The following is an 11,618-nucleotide window of genomic DNA, read 5'->3' on the forward strand; positions in this document are numbered from 1 at the left end:
GCATAATAGATATACATGTAGATATAGAGACATAGAGAGACAAGGTGGCAAAGGGAGAAAGAAAGAGAAAGAAAGAGTGAGCGCGTAGGAGTGAGACAGAAAACGAGAGAAAAGCAGATAGGGAGCGTCGGAGAGAGAAACAAATGAAGCAATCGATAAATAAACAGCAAAAGAGGGACAGAAAGAAATGTAGAGAGAACCAGAGAGAAAAACGAAGATAGATAGGGAGAGAGTGTGTAAAAGGAGAGAGAGGAATCCAACAAATGGTTTAGCGGAAGAATATGATATGATATAAATTCCTCATTTAGTACTACGACACCTCTGCTACGTTTGTTAAAGTCTTTGATAAAGAGGCTGCCTTAAAGAAACTTTCCCTTGTCTTTTCAGGTGAGCAACGCGGCCCAAGACGGCCTGCAGAACTTGGCCAGCTTCAACCCGCCTCCTCAACCCTTCAACAACCTCAACATCCGCATCACTGACTCGGTAAGGGCTTACTAGTAGCCACCCTAACTGTAGCCCCAAACCCAACCCCTAACCCTAACCCGCCTCCTCAGCCCTTTAACAACCTCAACATCAACTCGACAAGGTCCTCGCAACCTTTCCTAAAATAGTATAAATGATCAAATGAATGTATTGATACCATATGTGAATGAGTCAATGAATGAATAAATGAATTAAAAGATAAATGAATAGACACGCTTTCTCCCAACACATCCGCTCCTGGAATGAATGGCTAGATTTTCCTTTTTGCACTTCTTGGGCAGTATACACACATATATACCTGATAAGTTTTAAAAGAATTCAAACCTGTTGTGTATTCATCGTCATTTTATCTTTCGGTGACTTGAAAAACGTTTGCTGCCCCCCTCACCAGCCGACGGCGTGCGTGAACGCCACGGAGTGCCCGGTGTCGCTCCTGAAGGAGACCAAGAGGCTGCACGTGGAGATCGCAATAAACAAACAAACAAATAAACAAACAAACAAACAAACAAATGTTTTCTGTCCCCCAGCCGACAGCGTGCGTGAACGCCACGGAGTGCCCGGTGTCGCTGCTGAAGGAAACCCGGAGGCTGCACGTGGAGATCCGGCACGATCACCCCAACTTTCTCAGCTGGGACCGCGTCAGGATAGAGAAGATCAGGGTCTTCCTCATCGGTAGGTGATTTTACTTTCAGTTCAAATTTACATCTATAAGTCTTAGGTCCCAACTGCACCGGTGCCCGTCAGAGATATCGCCCGGCGGGCTCCGAAGCCACAAATATGTCCCGGTGGATTTCCGGATATGGAGGGTTCCGGTTTTGCTCGGGTCACAGGTGTTATGATCGCAGGCTTGATCTGGGTCAAAAGTACAAACGGAAAATACAACACACATGCAACTCTGAATATTTTTACGGAGTGTCTGATTTTTGACTGAGAATTCCGTCTTGTTTCCACCCCAGGCGCCACCCTCCCGAGTAACCGGATGCGGGTGTCCATTTCCACATCCGGGGAGTTCTTTGACCGTTACCGTTCCATCGAGCAGGACTTCGTGAGCGTGCCTCTGCGGAGGGGGTTTGAGTACAACCCGTCAAGCAGTAAGTAATCCATTTGTGTCATATCTGTCATGTGATCTGCATTTGAAGCTTTGCCTCATCTGAGCATGTTGTCGCCAGACCTTTGAACGGGCTATATTGAGAGTGACCCACGGTCCTCCTAGTTAGGTGTACTCCCGGGGAAGTGTCTCACTAGGCGAGGAGGAGGTCGTCTCTCGTCGGCAGAGTCTCTCTTCTTCCACCTATCGATCCTGAAGGTGAACTCCGAGGCCTTGAACTGTCTAAAGTGTTACCTGACTTAACGAAATTTCTCGTTTTTTTCCCAGATGGCGTCATCGTCGACGGAAACATCCATGACGATTTCCATGGTTACTACTCGCTGACCACGCCCTTCACGACCTGGGTGATTGACGTGTCGACTGGACTGAACACCGGGCTGGACCTGAGCCGGCTCAGCCGTGTGGAGCTCCACATGTGGGGGAGTTTGGTGAGCGGGAGCAGGGACGCACAGGTTTGTTTGTTTGTTTGTTTGTTTGCTGGGCTGGACCTGAGCCGACTGAGTCGTGTGGAGCTGCACAAGTGGGGGAGTTTGGTGAGCGGCAGCAGGGACGGACAGGTGTGTTTGTTTGTTTGTTTGCTTGCCGGGCTGGACCTGAGCAAGCTGAGCCCTGTGGAGCTGCACATGTGGGGGAGTCTGGTGAGCGGGAGGATGGGCGGACAGGTGTGTTTGTTTGTTTGTTTGTTTTTCGAACTGGATCTGAGCCGGCTGAGCCGTGTGGAGCGCCACAAATTGGTGGGTCTGGTCAGCGGTAGCAGGGACGGACAGGTTTGTTTGTTTGTCTGTTTGATTGTTTGTTTGACATAAGCAATAAAATTTTTAGGCGTAACATCCATTGTGTAAAGTAAGTACAAGATGTGTAAAATTGGACTAAGACTTTGTCCACTCACACCGGGAAGGACTGTCTTCGATAAGTGTGGTGGGTTCTTTAACATGCTCGAGGTGTGGCTTTCCTCAAACAAGGGACCAACTTTACTTCCAATCTTAGAGGGCATCCCTCATTTGAATTCAACCTTAGGTTTTCACCTAAATCAAGTGCCTTTCCCAGGGGCACAAATTTCGAACCCAGATCCTTTATACGTCGTTTAAGGTAAGACATCTAGGTGATAAGGTATGCCAAATAATAGTTGCTCAACCAAAACCATATCCAGTTGCTTGCTAATGGGTAATATGATGCACGAGATTTTTTATATTCTGAGTTAGCAACCCTGACCATAAACTTACCTTGCCGCCAAACAGGTCCTGGACAACATGGTCATCGACCTGTAGGGCAGTGACCTGGTGACGTCACGCAGCGTCGTCTTACCAATGGTGGAAGAGGACTTCACCATGCTTTATGTGATAGGAGGAAATAAATCATTCCAAACAGGCATTTATTCGCCTTGTTTTTGTTGTTCTATCATACAGTTTATACTAACTGCACAAAGATGCTTTTATCTAAGAGTGGCATAGTAGCAAAGCTGGCTATGAAGTATAGCTGGCCAAAGGGAGTCATCAGCCACTCCGGTAGCCAAACACACTCCTAAGTCGGCTTCACTCCTCTGCCTGCTTTGAATACTATCTTATGTTACCGTAGGATCTGGTTGCTTAATCTTAACATTGATTTTATGTATGACTTCCGCGCATGCGCATGCATTAACTTTCACCAAATTTCCAGTTTTTACACCATCGTCTGAAACAGGTTAACGTGCCTCCTGTAACAGCAAATGTAGAAGTTATCATTTTACATAGAAGAGTAGGTTCATTCCTCAAGCTAACGACGACATCTTGCATGCTGCAGTCGTCCATCACTTTAGTGTGCAAGATGACGGTAGCTTGAGGAATGAATCTACTCTACTATATACTGTAGAAGTTATAGTTTGTTGCCGATTTTTCTCTGACAAGACAACCTACGTAAGTTATAATAATTCTTATCCCACAAAAATTCAACCATGCACATGTAGCGGCTCCCCCAGGCGCCCAATGTTATATTGCATCTCTTTTATACTTCGCACTCCCCACGGCATTTTGAAATAAGATTGCCATTGAAAAACTCGTAAAGAAACCATCTTTATTGAATTTATCAAAGCTAGAAGTTTACTCGAAGTCACGCCATGAGGCCATCGGTCAGTGACCCCGGTGATAAACGCAGGCGGCGATCTATTGAGCCCGTTCGTCCCTTTTCATGTCATATTAACATCATATCAACACCTAAGTAATAATCTGGCTCAAAGAGCGACGGGGTTCCTTTATAAAAAATTGTAATCATACTAGACAGGTTTTAGATGGCTTTTCAAAGGTGCTCCTGATCAGAGACGTTGTGCCTGGTTGGTTGGTAACCCAGGCCGTTTCTGCTGCTATGTGTGATCTACGTAAGATATAATAGTACCTATATTGTAAACGTCTGTTCATGTGCCTTGTAACTACTTGTGATATATAAATAGTGTACTGGATAAAATTAAAAGGTTATGTCCGGACATAACATCCATCACCCTTACTTGGCGTCACTAGAACTGACACAACAACACAAGTACATAGAGTCATGCATGGTCATTAAAGATCGCATAAAAATGTCACTCATGTGTTTAACCAGGTTGTTATGTATGTCTGTCTGTATGTCTTCAGACAGCCAAATTGATAAATTGATAAATCTGATTGATAAGTGGGCAGTGCTTGACTTTATATAGATGTCTTTAGCAATAATGAGAACAGCCCAAATGGACGGACAGGAGCTAAAACGTACTTTGGTGTTGAAAATTTCCTTCTCTGTCCGCTAGCCTGTGTTAAGCTAACGTCACATTACCAAGCCGGGCCGGCCGGGCTGTCTGTGGTAACGAAAAAAACAACAACTTACATATGAATACACAAGTAATGCCCACGACTATTCTCTTTACGTTTTGTGTACTTTGGTGTCTTTTTTAATACTTTATATCATATTTTTCGTTCCTAAAAGCTGCCCGACCGGGCGCCGGTTTAGAAATCATACATAAATGGGAAATGACTGACTTTAATGTGCCTACAGATGTCTTCCAGAGACAAAAACGGAAACAACAAAACTTAAGGGACGTGGACCATACGGTGTTTTTCTAACACATTGCGTGTGTGATTCCGCTGTATGTTAATGTATTTCTCATGAATTCAGTCATGTGGTCTGTATTTTGTAGAAAGGGACCACTCCCTTGCCGAGGTGCTAGCCAAGGCCACTTCATTAGTATCTGTGTTTTTGTCTTATTCTCTCTGACCCCAAACTCCTCTCTCTCGTGACCGCAATAAAATAACAACTAACGGGAAGATTTCAGCTTTAGTCATTGGTGCTTACGTCCCTTTGTTTTCCCTTCCTCTCTTGTTTTATCCCTGTGCATTTTTCATCGTTTCAAACCCATATCAACCAACGGCACATATTAAACAGTTGTAAAATATAATCAATATGCCGTCTATACGACAGCTCAGCAGCATACAGCCGTCCGTATCTCTTACTAGATCGTTAAAGAAATGCACTGAAAGGCACTTTTGTCATGTCAAATGACCTTTGCTATCCATTATCCTTGTTAAGGGCGGAAAACACGGTAAGTAGTACTTATAGCTCATTGTAGAGTATGCATTAAGGTACTCTTTTCAATTCGGGCCCTCCATAAACGTTCGTCCGAAGCCCTTCATATCTTCTAAGTAGTAATTTGTGGGGGCTGAAGCATCTGCCAAGGTCGCAGATAATGGGAAATTGTCCGAAACTTTCCCGGATGTATCAGAACATTGTAGCGAAGGGACGTGGAGTGTGTGGCAATCTGGGGCGGTGGGCGGGCTGAAAGATCCCGAAACATTACAAGTCTGCAACTCTCCCGGCTGGTGGTTCGGCTGTGTCAGAATTTGTAGCGAACTGGCACGTGAAGTGTGTGGCAATCTAAGGCGGTGGGCGGACTGAATATCCGAGTAGATATCAGCCTCGGTGCTTTACGCCTGTTTTTTTTTGTGCAAAATTTAGATTTGGTGCTCTTTTTTATTTTAGTATAGTTTATCTTCTTCAGGTTAGGCGACAAAGCTCAGTGGGTCGAGAGCTCTAGCAAGGTGGGGAAGGGGTGCTTTTGTGGGGTTGATCGCTTTACTTTATGGCTAAGGTATAAGACATCTTTCTGCATCTTAAGAACCAATTGCAAATCTTAAGAGTCTCATATCAAACCTTAAGACCAAGAATACTCCAGACAAACGACAATTCAATTGTTCTTTTTATCAACGCAGCTTAATTCACAGCAAGTAGTAATCAACGGTCTATCAATCCTGCACAAGCAGGAGTTAACTAATAACCCGGACAAACATATAGAAATAGGAATACACATGAACCAAAACGGTGGAGACAATCCACTTTTCTTTACACATTCAACCAGTTAGTACTCACTTTGCGTACGTTTCGATGTATGTCAGACATCTTCTTCAGAGCTTCTAATTGGATTTCTGCTTCTCGCTGCTAATTGTAGCCGATATCGATGTATGTAGTATGTATCCCCTGTCCCTTGTTCATCACTGGGGTTGACTTTCTCAAAACTCTAGAACTCTAGTTAGAAGCTCTGCGGAAGGTGTTTGAGAGACATTGACGCGAAAGTACAAAAGTACAAACTGTTTGTCTATTAAGATTTCTTGTATATGCTATATTCTACCAGCATTATGAAGTTGTTTTAGGAATTTGCTTTCCTTCTTCAAAGCGTACCCGAGGTATGCCGCAATCAGAGATATAGCCGTACACAAACTTTAATCAACTGTTCCTTCCTAAAGCATGCGGGATATTCTTCAATTATATAGAGATATCAAAAGACGTGATTAGCATTTGCTATGTGTGCCGAATGTTGACCATTTCAACCGCACTCTTATCATCACATCTCTAAACCAACCATTCTCATCAAAGACGATCCAAAGAAATGATTTGACACACAGTAACACTCCCAGATATCTGTCAGTTCCAATGGAAAATATGATCCAACACATCGGTAATAACATTATCTGCCAGGCAGGCGTTCCTCCTTTGAAGCGCAGACGCGACACGTCGCAATTATATGTATCGTGAAAAAAACCGCCGTATTGAATGATTACGAATATTTTTGCTACCAGGTGTTCTAATATCATACATACGAATTGCGTAGCTCACTTCAAAGACCGCTTTTTCGTAAACAGAATAGAAAAGGTTTGCTTCTTCTTTAGGTAATGTCAGGTACTTTTTCAGTCATAAAACGTAAGAAACAAATGGGCCTTTTGTGTTCTGTGTGTCGAGTATATCATCTGTTTCAAAGGTCTTATATAAATCAACTACAGCTGACTGAACTCATACATTTCGAGCATTCGACTCGGCAGGGGTCTTTATAAAAACATTTGACGACCACCCTCTGCCTCAGAGTTAATCCAAACAACCGATGTGGCATTTATGTGTATGATATTCCGATATTTTCCAGTTATCATCAGGTAAAGTGTAGCTCAATACATCGGCAAGAAAGCCAGCGGATCAATGTTTTGTGCCTTCTTTGAAGCGCACACGGCGTATTGTACAATCACACGCAGTCTCTCACCGCATACTGTTCCTTGATTAGGGATGTTTTCTCCCCACTGATCTTCATGTATTCTGATATCATTCATTCCTTACCCACTTCAAAAGCGTCTCCACACCCCATGCCGGATGAAAACACACATCTCTTGTTGTGAAATGCAAGAAATTTCTCCAATTACGGATACTGCAAAACAAAACGGGTAATTTCCCCCTGTGTGTCGAGTATTATCCATATCAAAGACATTCTGATCGTGGTGCACAGTTGATTAAACTCACATTCGCCTCGCCAAAATCTATATAACCTGAGCACACAAGTCTTTCTCATTCCATGCATTGCCACCTGTAGGAAGACGACGGGGGTTCTTTCCATTGAGAAGATTTGCCTCTAAGACTGGAGAAATGTTTCTTCTAAGACAATAGAGAAGCAGACCGAAGTCCTACTTGAGCAACGGTGTGCTTCGCAAAACGTCCTACCAATCTGAGACGAATAAGAGAGAAAGTGAGAAGGTGTCTTAGAGAAAGTGTCCAAGACCAGTCGGAGTTACGTGCCATTTTCCTTACTCTGGTCACGATGGGGCCCCTTAGAACGGCGGTAGGGGCTCTACTGTGTCTCCTCTCGGCTGTGCCCTGCTGTGTTACACGGGACAGCCTCTGCTTTCCCGGGTGCAGTGAGCGCAGCTGGCACGCCTGTATCCCCGAAAGCCTTACCACAACCACCCATCCTAGCACACACACCATCTGGAGATCGCCCAGCGGCAAGTCAGCGTGTTTCTTGTGCAACAAGCAGAGGTTTGTCGCCTGGATGCCGCCTGAAAACGTCACGTGTATTCCAAGTAAGACTGGCTCCATCAAGATTGCTGTGCGCGGATACCACTTCGGAAGCCTCTCGGCCCGAAAGCTTGGATTTGTGGACCCCGGGACCACGGCCCTCTCCCTGATCGACAACAACATCACGAAGCTAGAAACGAACGCCCTAGCCAGGCTGACACGTCTGTACACACTGCACCTGGATTTTAACAAACTCTCAGGCATCAAGGCGGGTTGGTTTGGCGGGCTAGGCGGGTTGGAAATCTTGACTTTGACAAACAACCAGATCAAGACCATCGAACCCGGTTCCTTTCAAGACGTCAGGATTCTTAAGACGTTGTTTCTAGAGAACAACCTGGTACAGAGCTTACACCCCGACTCGCTGCTGGGCCTGGGAAGCCTGTGGGACCTGTACCTGGGTAGGAGCCGTCTGAGCGCGTTCCCCTCCGCGGCTCTGCGGGGCCTCCGTCACCTGGTCCGGCTGGACCTGCACGGGAGCCGCCTGGCCGGTCTGGACGGGCGCGTACTGACTGGGCTGGGCAGGCTGGAGAACGTCAAGGTGATGCTTTATTTCTTGCAATTGGTTGCTACTTTAGATGTTACAGGTGTTTAAGTAATTTTCATAATCATCTACTGTAAATGCAGAAATGTTCGCGGTGGAGTAATATTCGCGGTTTTCGCGGTGACCACTTCACCGCGAACTTAAAACCACCGCGAACATTTTTCTATTATGGTAATAGACTGCAGTCTATGGTGTTACCGCGAACTTAAATCCACCGCGAAAAGTCATTTTCCCGCTACCGCGAAATTAAATCCCCGCGAACTTAAATCCATTTACAGTACTTTACTTCGAGTTGTAGAAACCTTTGCTGTACAGATAGCTGTTTTTTAGTATATGTATTCATGATTGTCCTTTTGTGAGATCTGTTTTTTAATACCCGACAGAAAGAAAGTTAGCAGTATTTGCTAACATTTATTATCATAAGTAGTCTCAGATCTTTTTTTTATCATAATATTGTCATCTTTTATCATTTACTAACATTTGAATATACTATCATCATCAATAACTTAGTCTTATCATTTGCTAGCCTTTAAAGTTTTCATTGATGTCGGGAGAACTAAATTTAGAACAAATCCCATTGCCTTTTTTCTCCCTCCAATACGTGTTCCTTTTTAAACCTAATATAGATGATTGTTAATTAGTTTTATAATGTACTAATGACTAAAATCGAAGCAATCAATTCCAGGTGGACGGGACCCGGATTGCCACACTGGACGGCCGGACCCTTCAGAACTAGAACAGTTCCCGTTGCCCCTTTTCTCCCTTCAGCACTTGTCTTAATTCTTTTTTAACCTGATGTAGATGATTGAAAATTAGTTTTATAATGTACTAATGACTAAAATCCAATCAATCAATTCCAGGTGGATGAGACACGAATTGCCACCCTGGACGGCCGTACTCACCAGAACTAGAACAGTTCCCGTTGCCTTTTTTCTCCCTCCAGCACGTGTTCTTCTGATGTAGATGTTTTTGTAAATTGATTTTAAAATGTACTAATGTACTAATAAATCAATTCCAGGTGGACGGGACCCGACTGGCCACCCTGGACGGCGGGACCCTGGAGAATACTTCCTGGGGCGTCACCCTGGAGGTCAGGCAGGTCCGCTCTCCTTCCCAGGGCACTGTGCGGAAGCACGTGCAGTCCGTGTCCGTGTCTGTGCACGGTGTGCTGGTCTGCCTGCGTCACGATGACGTCAGCGGCGTGACGCACCTCGGCTGGATGTTCGCGCCACCGGTCATCCCGTTCTGCCGGGCAGACCTGGCCTGCAGGTTTGTTTTATTTTTTATTTTTTATTTTACAGAGTTCAATGCATTTTACAGACAAATCATAAGGCTACAGACATCACTGTAATACGTTCAACATTGTTTTTACAATGAATCTGAGCTGATTATGACTGTCAAGGTGACAAATGTAGATCAATACCGAAACATGCGTTTATACATTTCTGCTTGTTGCTTGATATTTACACAACATATTTGATTAAAAGTAATTCAGGGCTACATAGCAGCATTACAATATTGTGCAAAGGAAACTGTTGCATAGTGCAAATAACTCTTGACATGGCATGTGCAAGATGGTGAAGAAAGCCTACCTGCCTGCCTGCCTAAGTGCCTAGGCCAGGGACTGGACCCTTGCTCCGCTCCGTTAGTAGTCTCCAGGTTGCACGGTCCTGTGCACTTGTCTCCGCAAACTTGATACTCTGTCCAATATCCTTTGCAATTTGATCCCTTCAGCACTTCTGGGGTTTACCCCGTGGCCCTGGCTTTTGGAAATCTTGATAGTATGCTTGAAGAAAGAAATTTAAACAAATACCAAATAATGTCTATTCTGTGTCTTACCTGCAGGTGCTCGGCACTGGACAGAGACCTGACCAGAACCACGGGCCGGCTCCCGGCCGTCATCGTCATTCCTACAGGCGGGGCTTCCCGCCAACGCGCGCCGGACGGACACAGTCTTTACGGAAGAGCTTTACGGAGTCTTTACGGCGTCCGCCTGCCGTTGAGGCATGGGCTGGCTTTGACGCTCGTCGGGGTGGACGCAACGGACGATACTGTGGAGAGTAGCGCCATCGTGATCGATCACGCTGACAATCAGACCATAAAGGCTCCAGGTCGGGATGTGAACACTTACCTGTTGGTACCAAATGCTGAGCAAACGGTGGAACTAACTCTCACACCGGTACCATTGGCCGTCAAGACGACTCAGGAACCTCCAAACGGCACAGAACCGAATGCGTCTCCTCCTCTTGGTGTTTTCAAGACAACCACGCAACAAGCCATTCTCTCAGACACAGCATCAGACCACGCGCCCGTCCCTCTCGGTGTTCTCATTGTCATTATCGTTGCTCTGGTCATGATGCCGTCGATGGTCTTCCTCCTGGTGACGATGCTCAGGAGACATCTGAGAGGCAACGTCGTGCGAAACCCACAGAACAGACAGAACAACTCAGCGCACTGTGCGGGTACCGGGACTGGAACTGCCGCGTGCTCAACATGTCCGGGTCCTGCACACAGACAACGCGCTCAATTCTCCCAGCCGACAGGAGACGGCGTGTCTACGATAACAGACCCGAACCCTTGCCAGGTTGAATACCGCGTGTACTGGGGCATCTCGGACAGTGGCGCACCGACCGTTAGTGTATCAAGGGTGGCGCTGAGTACTACACATGACCGTCTCCGGCCCTCCAGCTCCCTGCCTCATACGTACGAGACCGTCCCTGACAACGCCCCGACTTCATCGGGACAGGTAGAAGCTGCTCGAGGACAGGGGAGAGAGGCGGCGATGGTGAGTGCACATCGCCGCACGCGCCCAAAGTCATTGCCGGGTGATATCCGCGTGCGCTACGAGAACACGGCAGGAGGCGGCAACGCCAGGACATCAGTGAACCATAACGGTCGTGTACACGAAGACCAGACAGTGGATGAGAGCGACAGTAACGAGGACCACATGAATGAGGACCACACCACCAGCATTGCCGCGAGTGTTGTGGTTTCCTTGCCTAGACTCACCAGGACAAGGCACAACAGAGCTGTATACGGACATTCGCCGTCGGATAATGCAGACCGCGTGCTGTATGGTAGAGAGGGGAACCCTCTCAACCCTTACCAAAACACGCCGTGCTCAGAAGCTGCTGTTCCTCGACTTGCTAGGAC

The 11,618-nt window shown here is 46.0% G+C and overlaps 1 long non-coding RNA gene across 1 annotated transcript; it reads left to right on the plus strand.

Moving 5' to 3' along the window:
- The first annotated feature begins 2,088 nt into the window (after nt 1-2,088).
- Nucleotides 2,089-2,960, plus strand: LOC118429966. The gene is made up of 2 exons (XR_004832817.1): nt 2,089-2,148; nt 2,830-2,960. It is a non-coding gene; the product is annotated as an uncharacterized LOC118429966 (long non-coding RNA).
- Nucleotides 2,961-11,618: the final 8,658 nt, after the last annotated feature.

The sequence above is a fragment of the Branchiostoma floridae genome, chromosome 14, assembly GCF_000003815.2.
Source record: "Branchiostoma floridae strain S238N-H82 chromosome 14, Bfl_VNyyK, whole genome shotgun sequence".
NCBI classification, from domain to species: Eukaryota; Metazoa; Chordata; class Leptocardii; order Amphioxiformes; family Branchiostomatidae; genus Branchiostoma; species Branchiostoma floridae.